Source organism: Ambystoma mexicanum, chromosome 3q (assembly GCF_040938575.1).
Source record: "Ambystoma mexicanum isolate Mex_15411 chromosome 3q, UKY_AmexF1_1, whole genome shotgun sequence".
NCBI classification, from domain to species: domain Eukaryota; kingdom Metazoa; phylum Chordata; class Amphibia; order Caudata; family Ambystomatidae; genus Ambystoma; species Ambystoma mexicanum.
This window is the reverse complement of record NC_090926.1, coordinates 815,173,814-815,195,898: the sequence shown is the minus strand read 5'-3', so window position 1 is coordinate 815,195,898 and position 22,085 is coordinate 815,173,814. Positions and strand designations below refer to the sequence as shown.

The 22,085-nt window shown below is 49.1% G+C and overlaps 1 protein-coding gene across 1 annotated transcript in view; it reads right to left on the bottom strand.

The window, feature by feature from the left end:
- The window catches only part of SPAG9 (sperm associated antigen 9), a 2,727,931-nt gene that overhangs the window by 598,952 nt on the left and 2,106,894 nt on the right, over positions 1-22,085 (bottom strand). The gene's annotated exons all lie outside the window — the stretch shown is intronic.

The window sequence follows — 22,085 nt, the reverse complement described above, 5'->3', positions numbered from 1 at the left end:
TTTTGTAACGGAACAGTATTTATGACCTTCATTTTCAACAAATGCCCTTCAATATATTCTTGCTATCTACTTGTATTGTTTTCTGCATACATAGTTCTTTATTGCTGCTAACCACATTTGGGTATCTTTTCACATGAGCATGCTAAAGGTGGTCTTTTCTATGTTTCAAAACCTTTCAGGAATAAAGTAACCTACGTAAGCCCTGAAGACCTATGTTACCTATGTTACCTTGACACTGCTGCAGTTAACTAGAGCTGAAATAGCAAATAATTTTAAAATATTATGATTACCTCACCAGTACACAGATAAAACAAAGAATACTGAATTGTGAAATATTTGTTTAAACTTATTTCTCTATTGTTTTTCAAAATGGCAAATATCCACACTACTTATGGCAACTTGGACATATATTATATTTATTCTAAAGCTTATATAGCGCTTTTATCCAAAGAGCTGTCCAATAGGGCAATCGGTACAGCTAATGCAAAGATAATAGCATGAACCAAGAAGAATATTCTCATAAGACATCAGGAAAAAAGGTTTTATGGAGACACAGACTGTAACAAATGTAGTTTAAGACATTTCTAAAACTGGTTGAGAGTAGGACAGGAGCAAGGGTAGGACATTGCAGAGATAAGGAGCACAGAGTGGTTTGGCAAGTCAGAGATGAGACAGAATTTTGAACAAGTTACTTAATTCACCAACTTAAAGTAAACCTACTCTAGGCCCTATTCTTATGCGTTCCCTAAGCTAAAAACCAATAAACAGGTGCTCATCAGGAAAACTTACAACAATAAACTCTGTCCTCTGTCAAAAGCAATGAGGAAGGAAGGAAGGAAGGAACAAAGGAAGGAAGGAAGGGACTTAGCTTAGTCTAAGTGTTACTCCCCATTCAAAGATTAACCGTGGCTGATTTTTTGACCCACAATGTTCTTATAGTCGCTTCGAGTTCTAGGCCTCATAGATCACAGCAAAAGTCCAGTTAAAAAATTAGAAGTTACTCACCGTAGTGACTAACGTACTCTTAGTCCATAGTCCCCTTTCCTCCATACTGCATGGGCATCCCATCCACGGGACGGGAGACGGAACCTTTTTCACCAGAAAAAAATCTTCTTCCCCTTTAAATTTAGAGGCACGCCCCTTTAAATTTAGAGGTACGTGGGGTGCGGCCCAGGTAGCATGCACTGCCCCGACTCTGCCCTCCGGACCCACACCTCAGTCCCCCTTGACACGTCGACAATAGTTTAACATTGCCTAATGACACCAGTATTATTAAGGGGGAGGTTGGTGGGATGTATGGAGGAAAGGGGACTATGGACTAAGAGTATGTTAGTCACTACGGTGAGTAACTTATAATTACTCTTACGTCCCGCCCCCTTTCCTCGGTACTGCATGGGCGATTACAACTAAATGTAGCCCCAGGGTGGAGAGGAGACCCTCCTTAAGCAAATAGGTTCCTGAGAACCGCCTGTCCGAAAGCCGCGACAGATCTAGAGCCGGCATCCAAACAGTAATGCTTGCAGAAAGCCGAGGGAGTGGCTCAAGTGGCCGCCCTGCTTATGATTTGCCAAGGGACATGGCGCTGGAATGCGATGGCCGTTGCCTTGGCCCTGACTGTGTGGGCATTCATGTTGGCCGGCAGTGGCTTGTGCTGGACCTCGTACGCTTTTTTGATTTGATGGCCGAGAACATCCAGCGGGATATGGAGGCATTGGAGGCCTGATAGCTGGATCTTGAGCCTCCGAAAGTCACGAACAGGGCGCCTGATTTGCAGAAGCCCTTGGTCCTGTCCAAGTAGAATTTCAGGGCACGCCTGACAACCAGGCAGTGCAGCACTCTGTGCTTTGTCCTTAGGAGCAGGAAAGAACATAGGAAGGACTATTTCCCCGGTGAAGTGGAAAACAGGCGCCACCTTGGGCACAAATGCTTGGTGTGTCCGCAGGACTACTTTGTCCGAGTGAAAGGTAGTATATGTTCCGAGGCGACCAGCGACTGGATTTCACTGTCTCTACGAGCGGTGGTGAGGCAGACTAGTAAGGCCGTCTTGATGTTGACCAGCCTGATGTCCGCGGATGCCATTGGTTCAAACTGTTTGTGCGCCAGGGCGCCCAAGACTATGTTAAGGACCCACACGGGGTGTGGCCTCTTGACGGGCAGGTAGAGCCTTGCGAGCTCCGTCAAATGTTTCTTGACGATAGGATTGGAGAAGATCCCCTCCTCCGAGTTCCTGTAAGCCCCGATGGCTGTGAGGTAAGTACGGCAGGTATCCACCTGCACACCAGAGTGGGCGAGGTGCGCCGAGAAGGAGAGCACGTCCTCCAACGTACATTCCAGTGGGTCGATTACCTTGGAGTCTGCCCCGTGGCAGAATCTGGTCCATTTACTTTTATACTGGGCCCTGAATGATTTCCAGATTAGCCTGAGAGAGGCTGAGGTGCCAAAGCCTTACCTGCTCAGGTACCACGCTGTGAGGGCTAGTTTGTGTGGCGCGGGGTGGATGAATCAGAGGTGTCTCCGAGAGGTTGAGCAGCTCGCAAACCATGGCTTGGCCAGCCACCATGGAGCTATTAGAATGATGTTGAGTTGGCGAGACTCCTTGATCTTGCAAATCACTCTGTGAATCAGCGGTGTGGGCGGGAAGGCATAAGCCTTCATGCCATTCCACTGAAGCCGAAATGCGTCGCCCAGGAAGCCGGGCCCTGTCCATGCCAGGAGGCGAACTGTGGGCACTTCTTGTTGTGCCAGGTGGCAAAGAGATCCACCTGGAGATGACCCCACCTGTTTAAGATCTCCTGAATAACGAGGTTGTTTAACTGCCACTCGTATTTGTCTGCTCCCAACCTGTTGAGCCTGTCCACCTCCTGATTGGATTCCCCCGGGAGGTGGACTGCCGTGAGTTAGATGTCGTTTTCCAGGGCCCACTCCCACATGCTGATTGCCATTCTGCACAGTGGAGGGGATCTGGTGCCTCCCTGGTTGTTGGCGTAGTACATGCAGGTCGAGTTGTCTGTCTGGATGAGGACAACCTTGCCCCTGAGAAGTGGTAGGAATGCTCTGAGCGCTATCCAGATGGGGTTCAGCTCTAACCAAATGATGTGGTGTTCCTGCTCCTGTCGAGTCCAGGTGCTGTGGACAGAGAGATCGTCCAGGGTGGCTCCCCAGCCCTCGAGCGAGGAGTATGGTGATGGTGCCCTGCGGGGTGGGCGGCCGAAAGGGCTTGCCTGACCGTAGGTTGCAGTCCCTGAACCACAATGTTAGGTCCGGGTGGAGAGATGGAGGAACGTTGATCATTTCGGATTGGGAGCCCCGCTCCAGGTTCCAAGAGGCCGCAAAGTGCAGCTGAATCCTCCTCATCCTCAATCTCGTGTGTGGAATGGCTGATAGGACCGCCGCCAAGAGACCCAGGAGATGCTGGAACCACCATGCAGAGGTCACCTCTCTGCAGAGGAAGTGGGTGGTGGCCCTCTTGATGGCCGAGATCTTGTCCTCTGACAGAAATACCTTCTCGGAGCATGTGTCCCAAATGAGGTCCAAGAATGTCAGAGTCTGCATGGGGTGCATCTGCGACTTCTTGGGATTGAGTGAAAAGCCCTTCTGCAGTGTGTTCATAAGGGCATAGGAAGAGTGGTGAACCGCTTCCGGAGATGTAGCCCTGACGAGCCATGGGTAGAGGTGGAAGCTCTCCGCTCTGAGGAGGGAAGCCACCGTATTCATGAGGCTAAAAGGAAGGACCTTGTATGGAAAATGTTAGCCCATGATCCTGAACCGTAGGAAAAAACGATGGGCCTGCCAAATCGGGACATGTAGGTACGCGTCCTTCAGATCCAGGGAGCACATCCAGTCTCCCTTGCACAATGCCTCAGCTATAAAAGCTGGCGTAACCATCTTGAATTTTTGTAGGGGTAAGGGAAGGTTGAAGGTGGAAAGGTCCAGCACAACCCTCAGACCCTCCTGGTTCTTCTTCTGAATGGCAAGAATCCTGGAGTAAAAGCCTACGAGCAACCAGATCTCCGCCAGAAGAGTTGCTGTTCCAGCTAGAGGGAGTGGAGGGGAGGAGAGAGGAGAGGCTGGGATGGGTAGGCGGTACCCCATGGATACTACGGAGAGGATACAGGGGACCGTGAAATTCTGGCACCAGAAATGTGCATGGAGAGCAAGCCTGCCCCCCACTGGAGACACGTGAACCCGAAGGGGAGTGTCATGCCTTCTTTCCCTCTGAGGCTGTCGGAGAGGAGGAGCACTGGAAGAAGCCCTTACTCCCCCCAACCCCCTTTTTGTTGCTTGCGCCGGTTAGGATACGGCGAGCGGCCCGGCTGCCTGGATCTGCGTTCCTTGAAGCCGCCGAACCCTCCATACGTACGCCCCCTGTCGGAGCACTGCTGTGACTGGGTGTACGACTTTGGTGTGGTCTTTGTCAAGATGGATAAATATGGACCGTTTGTGAGCTGTTTTCCTTTTTGTCCAGCTCCTCATTCGTGGTGGAGTGGAAGAGGATCCTGCAGAGGTGGAGGAGGAGTTGGAGCCAGAGGCTGGGGCACAGGAACCGCCGCCGGGGGATGAGGCGGCGGCGGAAGCTGGTACGGAACTGCCTGAGGAGTCGGCTGGGAGCCGGAACCAGCGGCTGCAACGGACCGGGGGCGTCAGCAGAGGCGCTTGTGGTGCCGCTAGCATAGTCGGGAGGACATCCCTGTTGGCATCCTTGAGGATAACCCCCATCCAAGGTGACTTCATGAGCCCGAGGAACCTCTCGAAGAACCCCTCTTCACTGGTCTGAGAGGGGTTAGAGGGCACTGATGGGTTAGCCTGGGGCTGCTGGAGCCGCTGCATACCCTGCGCATATGAAGGATAGGCTATTGGCCATGTACCTGGTTGAGGCCAGTCCCACCTTGACACTCATTTTTCGCCAAACTCCTGGAATGGCGTTGGACAGGTGCCTCTGTCTGGCGCAGCGGCCATCTTGTCGAGCTGCCTGCCACGTGCCTGCGACGTGTTGCTCGGCTCGCTGGGCCCAGCCGCCTCCATGACTCTTGTATGTGGATCACGAGGCCGACCCTGCTCCTCGGGCCTAGGCCCGGTAGGTGTGACACCCTCGACCCGGGGGTCGGTAGAGCTGTGTTTAGGCGCTCCCTCAGACATATTGCTGGTACTAGGGCGTAGCACCCCTGGCATATTGCCGGTACAAGGGCAGAGCCCCTCTGATGACGATCTGGTACAAGAACCTTCCGGTCCTTCAGCACTGCCACCGGGAGGATCCCTCGGCCCGAGGGCCGGTAGCTGAAGCAGCCTCGGTGCACGTGCTGGTACAAGGACCTGAACGGACCCACTCACGTGGGAGAGTCCTTGGGAAGGAGTCTCCTTTGAGGGTGCGATGGAAAATAGCAGCCCTTCCTTGGACCAGGCTCGCTGTTTCACGAAGTTCTTGAGGTCCTCTGGAGGCGACTTCTGGAAGGGCTCCATCCACCTGGCTAGTCTGTTCTTCAGCGCTTTCGACGACAGCGAGCCACACGCTGAACAAGCTTGCCAACTGTGGTCTGGGTCAAGGCAATGTGGGCAGAGGGCGTTGGGGTCTGAAGTTGGGAAGAGCCCGTTGCAGGATGGACACCTGCTGAACCCTGTGGAAGTCGACATGCGCCGGAGAGGAGCGTGGTACCTGAGGACTGAGTACCTGAATGATAAAAAGGAGAAGTATCTGCGCGTGGAATTGCATGGTCAAAGCCAAACCCAGGAGCGCTGTTGAATTCGGCCCGTTCCTGTTGGCGCGGAAAAGGGGACTGATTGTGGCGCCAGAGGGCGGAGTCAGGGCAGCACATGCTCCCTGGGCTGCGCCTCAAAATATGAAGTGGAAGATTTTTTTCTGGTGAAAAAGGTTCCGTAATCCGTCCCTTAGAAGGGACGCACATGCAGTATGGAGGAAAGGGGACAGGGCGTAAGAGTATGAAGGATTAGTCTCTTGAATTTGGAAAACACAATAGGCTTCATTCCGAAACTACAGTAACTCTGCGGGAAGTCAGCCGTCGGTATATTTGTTCATCCGCATTCTATATGGGAGTGGAGACCTGGAAGCACCGGCACCATTGCTAACAGTGCCGGTGCTTCCATGAGAAGTCTGACTACCATGGTGGATGCGCCCGGGAGGGTCAGACCTATTAGGCACAGAGGCTCCGGCAGGCAGACTCATAGTTTGTCGGCCCGGAAAGAAGGGTGCCGGTGAGCTTACCCTCCTGGATAGGAAGGGAGGTGGGATGGAGCCCTGCCTTGGGCATTCCTTTTCCTCAGGGGGGCAGTCGCCCCAAGTGGGATCCCACTTGCCCGGACCCCTAGGGAGGGTACTGCGCAGCAGGCTCACGTCCCTAGTCCCAAAGGGGGTGAGCCTCTCCCTGGGGAAATGGGGTGAATTCGCTGGATTCATCACAGTGGGAGTAAAACCAAAAGAAGATGCTGGCCGGCAGAATGGAGTTCTTACATGGGAAATCAAGTAGCATTAATAGGGGGGAGCCAAAGCATGGAAAAAACTAAACAGAGAAACAAACTTTAACCAATGTTTCTCCGGAAGCTAGTGGAGACGCACCAAATAGGAGGATATATTAGTTGACGAGGGTAAACTAAACAAATGTATCAATGCATCAATGTATCAAATTGAACTTAACAGAAGAATAGTATAATTAGCAAGACCAACAAATAAAACGCAGCAATAGTTAGGACAGAGTAAGATGATCATTTCCAGTAGTATTTTAGTAGAAGCAAAGGTTGGTAGATGCTGAATTTCCTAATACTGAAAAGATGAAACTGACAGGGTTGAACAACAGCAGCAATTGGAGGTTGAAGTGAAAAGGAGGGATCAAAGATAAAGCCAAGATTGCGTACTTGATGATGACAGGAAGCTGGAGAGGAGTGAAGAAAATAGCCAATGGTGAAACAGTAGAAGAAGCAGGGAAGAACACATTTTCAATTTCTTTGGGTAAAGCAAATGAACTGAGAACACATCCATGATTTAACAGCAGAAAGACCGGAAGAAATCTGATGCTAAATGGAATTGCTGAATGATGGGCAAGTGGAAAAGTTGTGCATCATCGGCACACAGATGCACCTGTAATCAAGATTCAGAGTGGCCAAAGATCATGTATAACGTATAGAGTGAAAATAAGAGTTGGTCTAGAATATGGCCTTGTGAAGGACCATAGGGAAGAAGAACACGTTGCTTACCCCTGGTAAGGTTCTTTTGACTGTATGTTCCTCCCACGTATTCCTCACCTTTGATATACAATATCCAGCTTCAGCTGCTTTGGAATCTTTATTTCGGCAGAGGGCAGTGTGCGTTGATGCAGTCGACGCAATGTCCATCGAGGGCCTCAGTCTCGAGGATGTCATCGAAGGCATATAGAGCACGAGCGCGCCCGTTGGCTTCAGTTCTGTTTATTTGTTTCATTCTCAAGTAGAACTATCCGCATCAACACGGGTTTGACCGTACTAGGCTTTAAAGGAGCGAAAGCTGTAATAGCATGGGAAATTCTACTGAGGGGTAGGCTGGGAGGGCGATGAGGAATATGTGGGAGGAACATCCAGTCGAAAGAACGTTACAAGGGGTAAGTAACTTGTTCTTCGAATGGATTGTATCCTCCTATGTATTCCTCATCTTTGATAGACTCCCAAAGCACTGTTAATTTTGGTGGAGGGAGTACGAATTTTGTCATCAATGGTTTCCATGAACAGAATGGAAGACAGCTTTTCCAAAGCTTCCATCCTGACTTAGGGTAGAATCAAGGCAGTAATGCTTAGTGAAAGTGTTTATTGTGGACTACGTAGCTGCCTCACAAATAGGAACACCTCTTTGCAAAGCAGAGGAAGTAGCCATGCTCCTAGTGGAATGAGTCCTCAAGTCTTCTGGATGATTCTTGCCTGCCAGCCTGTAGCATTCTGAAATCGCTAGAATAATCCATCTGGATAAGGTCTTCTTTGTCACAGCCTGACCCAGTCTATCACCTGTATAACCTATGAATAGCTGGTTATCCAGACAAAGTTTCGACAACATTGAAATGTAGAACCTCAGAGCCCTATGTGGATCGAGCCTGTGCAACCTCTACTCCTCCTTTCCAGGATGAGGTGGAGGATAGAAAGTGGGTAACACAATCTTTCGTCCTAAATGAAAGTCTGAAATGACCTTAGGTAGAAATGAAGGCTTAACCCTCAGGATGGCATTGTACTTGTGAAACACAGTAAATGGTGGTTTAGAGGATAGTGCCTGCAACTCACTCACTGTACAGGCTGAAGTTAGTGCTTCCAACAAGATGGTCTTGAAAGTTAGTAACCTTAAGGGACATGAATGGAAAGGTTCAAATGGTGCCAACACAACAAAATGGGGTCCCAAACGGGAGCCTGAAAGGGAGATGGAGGGAACACATTAAAAGGTATCTTAAAATATGAAGTTTCCTCAGACGAGCGCTTGAAGATGGATAGCTTTGCCAAATAACCTTTAATGGCCCAAACTTGGAGCCCCAGATTCGCTAGGTACAGGAGCAAGGATAACACCTCCAGTGTTTTGTATAGTAAAGGATCTACATTCTTGTCCCTACACTAGCTATAGAATTTGGTCCAACGGCAGCCATATAAAGACTTTGTTGCTGACCTTATGGCTGAAAGCAATATCTCCATTACGTCATCAGGGAGGCCCCAATCCTTGTACCTATGCCTCTCAGAAAGCATGCATGAAGGCTGAGTGTCTAGACCTCTGGATGGAGAACCCGACCCTCAGCATGCGAGAGAAGGTCCTGACTTTGTGGAAGACGTATTGGAGGGCATTTGGACATGTTCAGAAGGCCTAGGTACCACGTCCTCCGGGCCAAAACTGGGGAAATTAGGATCATGTGTTTCCCGACCTTTCTCAACCTCCTGATCAGGTGAGGAATGACAGGGATTGGAGGAAACGCCTACAGGAGTGGAAAATCACAGTCCACCACCAATGTGTCTCCTAGAGCTCATCTTGGGGGAAATTCCCTGGAGCAGTACAGTTTGCACTTACTGTTGACACTGGTCATGAACAGGTCCACTTGAGGGGTTCCCCAAAGGGTGAAGATCTCTTGAAGGACTTCCGGAGCTAGTTCCCACTTGGGGGAGGCTGTGCTCTGCCTGCTCAGGTCGTCCAACGCTGTGTTCTCCTCTCCAGCTAGATGAACGGCCGATAGGGAGATTTGTTCTTGAATTGCACAGTACCAGAGCTGCATTGCCTCTCTGCAAAGTGGTAGTGACCCTACACCTCCTCTCTTTTTGTGGTAGTAAATGGTCAATGTGTTGTCTGTCATTATCAGGACATTCTTTCCATGAACAGATGGCAGAAAAGCATTCAGCGCTAGTCTGATTGCTCTCGCTCCAAAAGGTTGATGTGTAGTTTGGACTCCGATCAAGACAGCCGTCAGATTTTTGTTGTGGCGTTCCAAACCCGTTAGGGCATCGTCACTACTGTCATCTCCGGCCATGGTTGCCAAAAGGGTTCTCCCTTCAGAGGGTTGTCCTCACAGGCCCACCACAAAAGATCCTGTGCGACCCTGATTGGAACCTGAAGTAGGTCGGACATCGATCTCGGGAGGATAGCTCAGGGGCAACGTGCTCGCCTCGGAAGCTAGACGACTCGGAGCAACACATGTTCCATCCCCGGGTCTGCGCTTAGAAACCTCTGGGTATTAAGCACGTTATAAATAACCAATCATATCATGTTGCCCAAGAATTGAGACCATTGTGTCATGAGAGCTGTGAGAAACCTGAAGGTGTATCCCGGACTAGTCCCTGGGGGTCTGTCATCCAGTTGGCCAGGACACAGCCATCGCTATTGGAAACAGCTCCTGGGGTGGGCCAACGAGGGAGGATCACCTGGATGGGGAATCCTCGGGGAGTGAAAGTGGGACACCGACAGATGAGACGTGGTATCCCTTTCTTCCAACAACTTTTCCCTAGCACATAGGATATTCTGAAACACTGCCCCCCCCCCCCCCTTTCTTCACACAAACACTTTTGCACACCATGAAAGACAACGGACTAACACCAGAGCCATTTACTTGACATGTTCCAATACACGGGTCAGGTAAAGTCAGGCAATTGAACAGTATCACACACCAGACGGCCCTTTCCCTTCCCCACAGGGATAAAAGGTTGAGAAGAGCACAGTACGAGCAAGGCAGACCGCACAACGAGAGAGCTATCCAAGTACAGCAGTTCAAAAGGAGGAGAAAAGTGTCGAGAACCGCAGGGGCGCCAGGGAGACATGCGACATAGCCATTTCCGACCCAGACCCGTGAAGTCTCCGCAGAAGGAAACATAAGACCGCAAACAATAGCCAGAGTGTGTTGCAGCAGATGTCAACTGTACACGGAGTATGCCTATACTGATCAGCAGGACAGAGGGAGACACCTGCTACCATGATACCGTCCTTCACTCCAGATACAAGTAAAGCCAAGCGGTTCATCACAGCCGGTGAGTCGAGGGGAGAACTGATGAGAAACCGAACTGTGTTGAATGAAAGTCGCAAAGTGGCAAATTAAGAAAAGTACAAAGAACTGTGAACATTGAGGGAAAGCCAGCTGCAGAGGGGTCCGGCACCACATGGCTGCTCACTCGAGACACTCTGGTTAATCCTGGGTTTGTTGAACTACCGATACCAGAAGGGCCTAGGAGAGCCACAAGGTAAAGGTCAAAGTCGTCACACAGGGGTCTAGTTAAATCCTCTGTACAGTCGAAAGTCTTTGACCGGCAGAAGTTGAAAAGCTAAAGGGAGTGAACACTGACTCATAAGAAGTCAGAAGAAAATGAGTGAATGATAAAAATTGGCAAGATTAAAGCCGACGGAGGGATGCTGATGGAAAGGCGCAAAGCCTTTGTTCCTCTCCGCTACAGGGACCGGCTCTATTGCACCTTTCTCTAGCAGGGTCAAAATGTCCTGGCCAAGGAGCGGATCTGAATCTTTCAAAGAATGACTCACCGGTGGATGGTTCTGAGGTCTCTGAATGAAGTGACGGCAGTAACCTTGGGCTATGGTTTCTAATGCTCAAGCATCCGAAGTAATGTCCCACCATTTTTTCAGATGCTGAGACACTGGGGTGTCGTGACTCAAGACCTCAGAGAGGTTTTGAGGCGGCTGAAGCAGTGGCTGTTGTTAAAGATGCCCCTGTTTGAGCACAAGGGAATCTTCTTTGGCCTCTTTGATCAGCCATTTCTCTCGCTCTTCCAACTGAGGAGTAGTAGCGAAAGGATCTACCCCTCCAAGACGGTCCACTGGGGTGAAAAGGCTGAGGCTGTCTAATAGTGGCACCCAAAGATTTGGATGCTGCCTTCGAGGTCTGCAGCTTCTCAAGGCTTTCATCAACCTTGCTGCCAAAAAGGTGAGACCTGTCAAAAGGCATGTTAATGAGTTTAGATTGCACATCCGGTACAAATCCAGACTTCCATAAGCACGCAAATCTGCGAATTACGGTGCTTGCTGCCATGGCTCTGCTGGTGCAGTCAGCAGAATCCAGACCCGACTGATGAGACTTGCACATGGCTTCCTTGCCACCCTTAACAATGGCTAAGAAACCGTCACTTTCCTCCCCTTCTGCAATATGCTCAGCCGCCATAGAAATGCAGTCCCATAGAGTGTATGAAAAGTTTGCCAAGGCACATGTGGAGTTGGCCGATTTAAGAGCCATGCTTCCAGCAGAAAATAACTTTCTTGACCAGGCATCTACCTTTTTATCATCCCTATCCTTTGGGATGGTCTTATAGGCTGCCTGTTTCGATATAGCGGCTGCCGCCTGCCCAACCAGACATTCTGCGGCTGGGTGTTTTGAAAAGTAGCTGGGGTCACTACTTTGACGGTATTTTCTTGACAAGTTCTCATTTACTGCCGGACATGGCTGCGGTGCTTCCCAATTGGCACTTAACTCTCTTCTGAAGAGCAATGTGAAAAGGTAAGATGGGATCCTTTTGAGTACTTTTATCAAGGAAGTCTGTAAGGCCATCTTGTTTGAAAGGGAGTGAAGGTCTGCACCATCCTAGATAATCCACTACACTGGTCATCAACTGTAAGAGGCAGCTACATATTCATCAGACTCAGGCTGGCTGTATGATAGTTTTCATATAGATCTTTCGGGTTGGACTCCTCTGAAATTAAGCTATGAGGGACATTTGGTGTTCCATACTGTAAACCAAAGGGTGCATCATTATCAGATGGCTCATTGTCCTCATAAATAGAGGTCAGAGATTTAAAGAAATCCTTTCTTTGTAAAGGAGTGAAGGTTTTTTCAGGTAAAAGCGTCGAGGGCTTTGAAAACTTCGAGCCCGATGCCTGAGTCATCGTCAATGTCTTCGACTTCAATGGCACTGAATGTTTCGATAGCATTGATGGCGCCACTGGTGTCGTTGGGCCCGCTGGCGTTGATGGTGCAACTGGCATTGCTGGCGCAGCTGGCTTTGATGGCCTCGACCTGTCTTTCAACTTATGACTTGAAGGATCCTTCAATGATATCCCATCGTGTCAACGTCTCTCGATGTGGATCTGGCCTTCGTCCCGGGCGGGCAGGATTTGGCTCGAGCCCTTTCCTTACTGGCTTTAGAAGGCATGGAAGGAGCGTGGCTTGTCGAGGGTTTCTGGTTCTCAAATATTTTAAGCATTTCTAGCCTGAATGATTCCCATTCGGCAGGAGTGGAGGCCTTAGTGCGATAGGATATAGCTCTCTCAGGAGAGGAGTTGGACGAGGACGTTGAAGTAGGTGACTTGTGGTGCTGCTTCTTCGACAACGACGAGGAGTGGTGGGAGCCACTGCTGGACCTTTTTGCCTTCTTTCTTCGAGGAGTCTCGCCTTTCGCATTGCCATAAGAGGGTTTCTTCGACAGGGTAGTCGATAAGGATTTCTTAGGGGATCTAACTACCGCCAATTTCCCCTTATGCTCCTTCAGAGCTTTTCCGGTCATCGATTGACACTTTGAACAGGCCCATGTCTTGTACTCCACATTGAGACACCGCAAGCATACTCGATGCAGATCGGTCAGCGACATCTTGGCATTGCAGTCTTGACACTTTTTAACCCCGGTCTTCGGGGTAATCAGTGTCGAAGATGAAGACATTTTTGCATATGTTGCGAGGGAAATACTGAAGTGCACTATAGTTCTCGAAACGCAAGTTTACTTGGAAAAACGGAACTGAAGCCAACGAGCGCTGCACATGTTATATATGACCTCAACAACATCATCCTCAAGACGGAGGCCCTCGAGGGACATTGAGTCGCCTGCAGCGACGCGCAGCGCCATCTGCCGAAATAAACATTCTGAAGCAGCTGAAGCTGGGTATTATATATCAAAGATGAGAAATATGAGGGAGGACACAATCCATTGGAAGGTATGAGAGGCAAACCAAGTCCTGGAAATTATGAATGAACAATAGGAATAGCTGACAGTTAAAATGTGTTTAGTATCTGCTACTACACATAAATTAACCTTTTTGTCTTCTTTCTGGTTAACAATTGTAACCCTGTTTTATGTATGTTTTTAACCATGTTGTCTCAATTAAACTTTGTTTTATAAATTCAAGTGTGATCATGTACAACTAATTTAAGTAATTACTAGTCTCTGAATAGGTCTAGCCCCCCAATACGCCTAAGGGAGGTGTAGCCCAAGTGTCTATCCTCTTGTCTCAATAGGAAAGGTTCCAATGGAGAACAGTGTCAGAAAACACTATGGATGAAGGAGTAGAGAGAAGTGTACAGGGATGTTTTTTTAAGAAGATAAATTATAGTGTTGACTTTAAAGGAAGAGAGAAAATAACCAGAAGATAAAGACAAATTAAAGAGATATGTTAAGATTGAGACAAAGGCAGTGGGGATGGGTTTAAAAAGAAGGGCTGGAAGGGCGTTGGAAGGAGCAGCAGTAAGACAAGACGGAGAGATAAAAGGAGCAACATTCTTGGAAATAGGGATAAAAGAAAGGTGAAGACTGTCAAAAGCGGGAGCAGTGATAAGATTTTGCAAAATCCACTCCCAAAGCAGAAAGAAGCTATGGAGTTACAGAAAGTATGATATTCTCAATTTTAGAGAGAAAGATGTTAGCAAAGTCATTCATGGGAAGAGAAAGGAAACAAAGGGGTCAAGAAGTTTGGTTAAGGTAGAATGAGGAGATTTAGGACAAGTGCTCTGGGACTGAATTAAGTGCTTGAAAATAATTAGCCTGGTCAAGAAGGGAAAATGAGAGTAGAAGCACTGAAAACAATTAATAATTTGATGCTCAGCTTTATGAAGTTAAATCCTCAGCTAACTAAAAACAAGGAGATTTACCCTTTGCTGTAAAATCAGACAATGGGTAGAAAGTGTCAAGAGATACAGATGGCAGACTGAAACTTACAGAGAGCAAAGTCCATACCAGTAGCAAGAAAGTTAGAACAGGGGGTGTGGCCAACCACTGCATGGAGCAGACCCTTTGTGAGGAGCTCCCGAAAGGCCCCGGTATTCCAGCAGGAATTCTGAATATTTCCAATCATCCAGCCTAATACCGTAAGGGGTACCCCCATCTCTGCATCCACAACGTGATTTGGGGCAATACATTTTTCACCGACCCTGAGAGCCGGGAAGAGACGGGAAGAAGCATTGGGTGAAACCAGCAATCTAAAATGAAAGCCACGATGAAGCCAGACCACTGCAGCGGACAAGGGCTTTGCGAGACAGACTCTACGAGCAGGGCACGCGGCAGACATTAAGCCAGAGATCTGTGGTGCTCAGCCGCCCAGTTAAAGAAGGGGAGGGGATGCAACAGGAAGTGGAGACAGCTAGTGATGGTGCAACCCCTGATGGAGTCTGAAGTGTTGATTGCCATGGCGGAGCTCTGTGCGCCAGAAGTGATATAGGGCACCCACCAAGTGGGGTGCCATACAGGCAGAAGGAGGCAACAGATCCCACCCACCAAGAGATGGTGGGAGAGCGGAGGGGGCCTGGAGGGGCTCAGATTGACAGTGAGGGTACAGAAAAGGCTCACTGCCAAATGTGGGGGTTGCGGTTCAGCATGGCTGATGAAACCCATCTGGGACAGAACCAGGGAGCGCAGCAAATAGTGGTCGATAGGCCTGGGATCCGAAGTGGCCCCGCTCAATGCTAGGAGTGTAAGGAGGCCGCATTGGGGAGAGGAGGCAACAAGAGGCTGTGCGGCTCCTGAGAAGAATCGTTAGGTGGCGCCTGACTTGTCAGTCAACTCAGCGCCCGCAACTGGAGGCAGTGCAGTGCACCAGAGATTGGTGAATTTATGGAGGAGTAGACAGACTCAGATGTGCCCAAGATGCAGGGGCGCTGAAGTCACATGGTTCCTGGGTCCTGGTCATCTGTTTCTCACTGATCATCCTGAAGGTACCCCAGGGGACTACTCCTATGGTGATTGTCTGGGGTTCGATAACACAGAGGGCATTGCAGACATATCGGTGTACGCCCGATGGAGAGAGAGAGACTTAATCAGAATTGAGGTTGTGAGTGGCTGGGTGGAAGCTAGGAAAGGAAAAACCCAGCCACCAGAGGGTGCTCACTGCAGTCTTCTCGTCCTTGTCTGGGCTGGGGCCAACAGCCATTCAGGGGCCTCGCTTTGCTGGGGTAGCTCAACAGTACTGTGACCAGAGGCAGCTTTGTTGCACTGGCTCGCCCTATTTAGTGACTTAGGACGGTGGGGTTTGGAGCAGGCCTCCCATCCACATTGTGGCTGTTTTGGGCCCTGGTCTATATAACCTATGGTTAAAAAACATGGGACTCAAGACATATTATAATGGATAAGGGGGTGAAGTATACAAATGTGTTGTCGCTAGAGTCGGCTGGGACTTGATTACTTTGATTAATGTTCATGCCAGGCCCCCGGTTAAGGATGAGCTGATGAGGGAGTTGAAGGACTTCATTCCTCAGATCAGACTTGAGCACAGTCCTTATACGGGGGGATTTTAACAACATGATGCACACAGGGAGGGATAGCTTGACCACGATGCATTAACTGGAAGGCAACTCACAAAGCTACATGAATGGACAGACTCACTAGGTCCGATAGATATCTGGAGGGAAGACAACAAAACACTGACATATTTTTGTTCCACTACGGGCCCATGGCTCACTATCAAGTATTAATTACTTTTTGTAAATGTTAACAGCGTTAAACAAGATATTTTCGGATCACTCGCCTTTGTTTGTTTGTTTATTTATATTGCGCTCCCAACCCGGCGGTAACTGGGCGCATTACAAGGATATGCATTTTCTTAGTTACACACAGGGAAATGTACAGAGGGGGATTGGGAAGAATACTTTACATAGATACATGAGCATACAGTAATCGTTATTAACACACTAGGCAATATACAAAATGGGCAATATACAAATAGGCAAGTAATACAGGAAAATATAGTAGAACAATCATAACAGGCACATTGAGTAACACTGATTGGCTATACATGGTTAAGGTTACGGAAGGATGGCCTGGGGAAAAATAAATTGCAAGGTATTTTGCGTCTGAACGCATACAACTTGTTGTCACCAGGCTTGGAGACACTCTAGGCGAGGCGAACGATAACTACTTTCAGGACATTGAAGCCTCGGTCGACAGTGCAGTGACTCTGTGGGAAGCCTACTAGACTGTTCTTAGGGGGAATAGCAATGACAGGTTAAATAGAGTGAGAGGGAAAGACTTAGATGAAAAAGGTGGAGTCCTTGGGTCACAGAGTTGGGGGAAAAGTGTAAAGAGGACAACACAAACAAGAATGAAGGGGTTCCAACAGAGCCATAAGACAACCCTTTATTTTACCAATCTGCAGGCTGTCCAGGCCAAAGACAGAAGAATATCTAACACAGAGAAAGTGGAGCAAGGAAAAGGGTCCAGATCCCTCTGCTGGCACCACGCTGACAACGTATGCCACCTACAGGCACAACCAGATTTAGTGGCGGGTCTCCTAGAAGACAGGAGCATGTCCAGAAAGTCCTCCAACAAATCCCACTCCTTATACCGCAGCCTTTCAGCAGCTAGACACGAAAGTGGAGGCTGCGGAAGTTCGGGTGCAGGACCCTACCTTCCGAGTTGGAGAGAAGGTCCAACCTCTGTGGTAGACACCAGGTAAGGCAGATTGACATGTCCAGCAATTGCAGGTACCACCTTCTTCAAGCCCAGTCCGGATCGTCTAAGACCATTGTAGACCTGTACAGACAGCATCTCCTGAGAACCGGTAGTATGACAGGGATTATCAGGAACGCACAGAGTAGGTGGAAGTCCCACTCGAAAGTCAAGGTGTCCCTCAGAGGTCCCCAACAAGGAAATTCCCTAGAGCTGACGCACTTGCACTTCCTGTTAACACTGAAGTGATCCTCCTAAGGAGTACCCCAGTGGAAGAAAATATGCTCCAGAACTTCCTGGCAGAGCTTCCACTGGTGGGCGGTTGTTGATCGCCTGTTCAGCGAATCCTCTAGCAAGTTCTTCTTGCCTGCCAGATGGGCCGCAGTCAATCAAAATGCTTCTCTGAACAGAGGCAGGGAGCCCACACCACCCTGCTTGTTGCGATAATGCCTACCTCAGTACGGTCCATCAGGACCAATAGCATCTTGCCCTGCATAAGGGGGAGGAAAGCATTCCGGGCCCTCAGCCCTAGCACTCTGATGGGGACCATAGTCCACTCAACGTAAGGTCTTGGAGGTGAGCGGTCCAGCCCTTCAGGCGCGCACAAATGACAAAATTCAATTGTGACTAGGGTTGATGAAATAGCAACCCCTTCACAAGGTTGTCCTTCATGGACTACCATTGTAGGTCTCCAGACACACTCTGAGACAAGTAGACGATCCGATATTAGTCCCTGAAACTGTGATGACTGCAAGCTCAAAAACCATTGTAGCGACAACATGCACAGATGGGCCTATGTGTCATGATGCCTACTCCCGGAGAACCAGTCCAGGACCAGCGTCCCCGGAAGCAGACATCATGTTCCCGGGGAAAAGGCCAGCAACCCCTAGTAGGGGCCCTTTGGACACTGTCCTGGTGCCTTTGGCGCCAGGCTCATTTTGGACCTCAGTCCTGGCGCCATAGGCGCCAGGCTCATAAAGGGAGTGTTTATGTGAACTTACCTGATGCAGACCGTGCTGCCAGATCCAGACCTCTTTGAGGCCTGAAAGGGACTATTTTACCTGTGGGACTATTTTGCCACTCGGGCGTGGCCGGGGAAGAATACGTACCTGGAACTACTTTGGGGGCTATTTAAGCCACGTCCAGACAGCAGCTCACGCTTCGCGTTGTTCTGCACCTAGCAGCTGGACGCTCACCGTGTCTGCTCCTGCATCCTGACTCCAGCCACGCCCGCCTCCATCCTGGAATACCTGAAAGGAAAGAAGAGAAGGGAAGGGAAAAGGTTAACAGAAGAACATTACCTGCTTCTACCCGGAGTCCGGAGTCATCACGCTGGCGATCCTAAGGGAAGACATTTAAAGACGCATCGCGTTGCTCGCTGCAGCGCCGCGTTCCACTCACCTGTTCACGAGGCATCTCCGTGCTCCTTAGCGACCATCTGCACGATCCGCCGCATACCTGCGCCTAAGGGGGAAGAGAAGAACAAAAGGTGAGCAAAAGGAACATATTGAGGAAAGCCAGATTTTCGCCGTAAGACTTATCTGATTATTGTTGGGAGAATCTATCCTCATCTCGGGTCGGCGCCGCTTCTTCGGCTGTACCGTATCCCAGCCCCTATGGGGAAAAAAAGACACACGCATTAGTGGGTGAATATAAGGACATTAAAGGAACCACCCATCATAAACTCACCTGAGTTTACCTTCGGCGAATTGTTTCCTCTACGCGAAATCTTCACTCAGCACCTGTGATAAAAGGGATAAGAGACGGACTACTGAATATAAAGGCAAATAGAAAAGGAGGCCAACTCTTGAACTTTTACAACAGTATACTTACGGCACCTTGCCAGGAAAGTCAAGTAAGCTTGGATCCTCACCAATCCGAAAACCAGTGAAGTAACTGGATATAATCGCACCCCTGCACCAGAAGAAGGATGGAGAGCTCGTCCTTTCAAACCTTAAGGTGAGAGTTAACGGGGAATTTTGGATGTGGTCTGAGGAGAGTGAAAGAGGGAAGTGGGAGACCGACGCGCTACTCCGCAGGTAGTTAATCCCCTTTCTCTATCTGCAGAAGGATTCTCCTGCGAGTCAGACAAGCGAGATTTGGGGGTCCTGTCCAGTCGGTCTTCCGAGTTCTGCGCATCACCTTAGAAGAGGCCGCAGCAGTCCAGACCTGGTCAGCGTCTCCGTGGGAGTCAGGTGAGCGTTACACTCTGGCCCCACCAAGATGCAGGAGGCCATGAGACCCAGAAAGCGCAGAATACCAGAGACTACAAATGTCAGTGGCAGGAAAACCCGGACAATCTGGGTGATGTACGTCACTCTGTCCTCCGGCAGGAAACTCAGATCCAGGCGAGTGTCCAAGACCGCGCAAATAAAGTAGAGAGACTGTAATGGTGAAACCTGAGACTTCTTGAAATTCAGGGAGAAACCCAGGATGCAAGTCTAGTAAAGGTGTGTTGACGCTAGATCCGGTGAGTGGGCTTGCACCTACCAGTCGTCTAGGTGGGGAATGATATGAATGCCCTCCCTCCTGGGCATACCACTAGCACCTTGATAAAAACCCTGGTTGCCGAAAGAAAGACCAAAAGGTAGGAATTTGAACTGGAAATGACAATTTCCCCACTTTGAATCTCAGGTACTTCCTGTGCTTCTTGTGGAAAGTCACACGGAGTAAGCATCCTGGAGATCCAGGGAGACTAGCCAGTCGTCCACGTCCAGGGCATGGAGGATCTTGGCCAGAGTGACCATCTTGAACTTGTCCTTGCACAAGTACAGGTTCAGCAGCAGCATATCCAGGATGGGTCTCAGACCGTCGTCCAACTTCAGCACCAGAAAGTAAGTAAAGGTTGTTCACCGTAGTGACATCTGTACTCTTAGGCCCTTTAGTCCCTGTACTCATTGACCCTTTCCTCCAAATTTATGAGAATCCATTCTATAGGGACGGGACCGGAAACTTTTGTACAGCACAAAAGTAAATTTCCACTCCAGAGCGTGGGCGTGGCTAGCCCCGCTGAGACTGCCTACCAGAAATACCAGTCAATCCTTGCATACGCTAGACGGGATATCTGACTAACAGCCTATTTAATGGAGGGTGGTGAGTGGGGCGTACGAACGGAGGAAAGGAGACTATCGACCAAGAGTATATATGTCACTACAGGGAGTAACTTTTTCATACTCTTACGCCCGTCCCATTTCCTCCATAGTTATGGGAGATTACACAGCACTAATCCACTTGGGAGGCTGACAATCTAGGAAAACAGGTTATATAACACTACCTGCCCAAAGTTGGCATCAGCTCTGGCTGAAGTTGTCATGAGCCGTCGCCTACGTCCTTTCTGGACTTCGTGGTCCATGACCCTTAGGGGATTGAATGCAGTAATCCTTCCAACATGGCCGCCTGATACGGAACGCTGCATGCCAGTCCTTGCGCTCCACGCTCTGTGTTCTGTTAAACAGACACGCCCCCGCGACTCTGCGCATCTCAACGCTACCGCTTGCTGTAGTTGCACGTGTGTTGCCGGAGTTCGCTCGGGGCTTTCTTCTGAATCCTGTTTATCGGTTCCTTGAATCCCCCTTCCTTCCTTCCTCAAAACTTACTTTCGAACTTCCTGGATTTTCGCCCGCGCTCGGGTCACGGCGTTCCGTGTCTCCGAGCTCGGACATTGTTTCTTCCTGGTCTCCTTCCTGGACATATGAACGTATCCTGGAGTTGGATTGTCATCCTCACGCTGGAATCCGAAGACCAGCACACAGGTTTATACAAATCCCAGACCGTGCGAAAAAAGTCACCTGAGAAGGGGAGAGACTTGTGACAGAAGTGTCCATACAGTAGTGTTTGCAAAAATAAACACAGAGAAAACCAAGTGGCTGCCTTATTGACGACATGCCTTGGGACGTTGCTATAGAAAGCACAGCTGTAACCTTCGCTCTGACTACATAGACGTGCAAGCCCTTGGGTACAGATTTTTTATGTAGTTTGTACGCTTCAGCGATACAGGTGACAATCCATCTTCCTATTGAAGTCTTTGATGCCTGTTGACTACCGACGGACACAAACAAGATATCAGATTTTCTGTAAGCCTTTGATCTGTCTAAATAAAATGTAAGAGCCCGCCGCACATCAAATGTATGTAAAAGCCTTTCCCAGTCTGTTTGCAGGAGTGGAAAAAATGTAGGCAAAAATATCTCTTAATTTCAGGTGAAAAGCTGACACTACCTTAGGTAAAAGGTTAGGGTGAGTTCTCAGCACCACTTTATCATTGTGAAAGGTAGTATTTGGATCTGCCGCAGAGCTTGAATCTTGCTAATTCTTCCAGTAATGGTCACTAAAAATGCTGCCTTCCATGAAACCATATTTATATCTGCTGCTGACATGGGCTTGAATGGCTTATGTTAAATTGCCATCAACATTGAGATCCCATACCGGGTCAGGTTTAGCCACTTGTGGCTAAATATGGAGCAACCCCTTTGAAATGTAACTTTATGACAGGGTTGGGCGTGGATATATTGAGTTCCAGAGAACCGACAAACTCATATAGCAGATAGGTATGTGTGACAAGAATGTATATTAATGCCTGTTGAAGCCAGGTGAGACAGAAATGAGAGGACGTTATCCAATGAAGGATGAAGAGGGTTACATGACTGCTCTAACATCCTCAAACAGAACCTAGTCCACTTACTCTTATATTGTGGCTCGTAGATTGCTTTCTGGCAGCCTGCATGATGGTAAGATTGTGATCTGAAATGCCTAATCCAGCAAAGATTAACTGCTCAGGTACCAGACAGCTAAATTCTGAGATGTTGTGGAGAAGCGAAACACGCATCCCTCCTGCTGAGACAGGAGATCCCGGGCCACAGGTAAAATCCATGGGCTGTGAGCGCTGAGGAGAAACTGATCCGAGAACCAAATCCTTTATGGGCAGTTGGCAGCACTCTTGAATTTTGAAAGTGCCCTCGGAATCAGAGGTAATGGGGAAACACATGACACGTTTCTCTGTACAGAGGGAT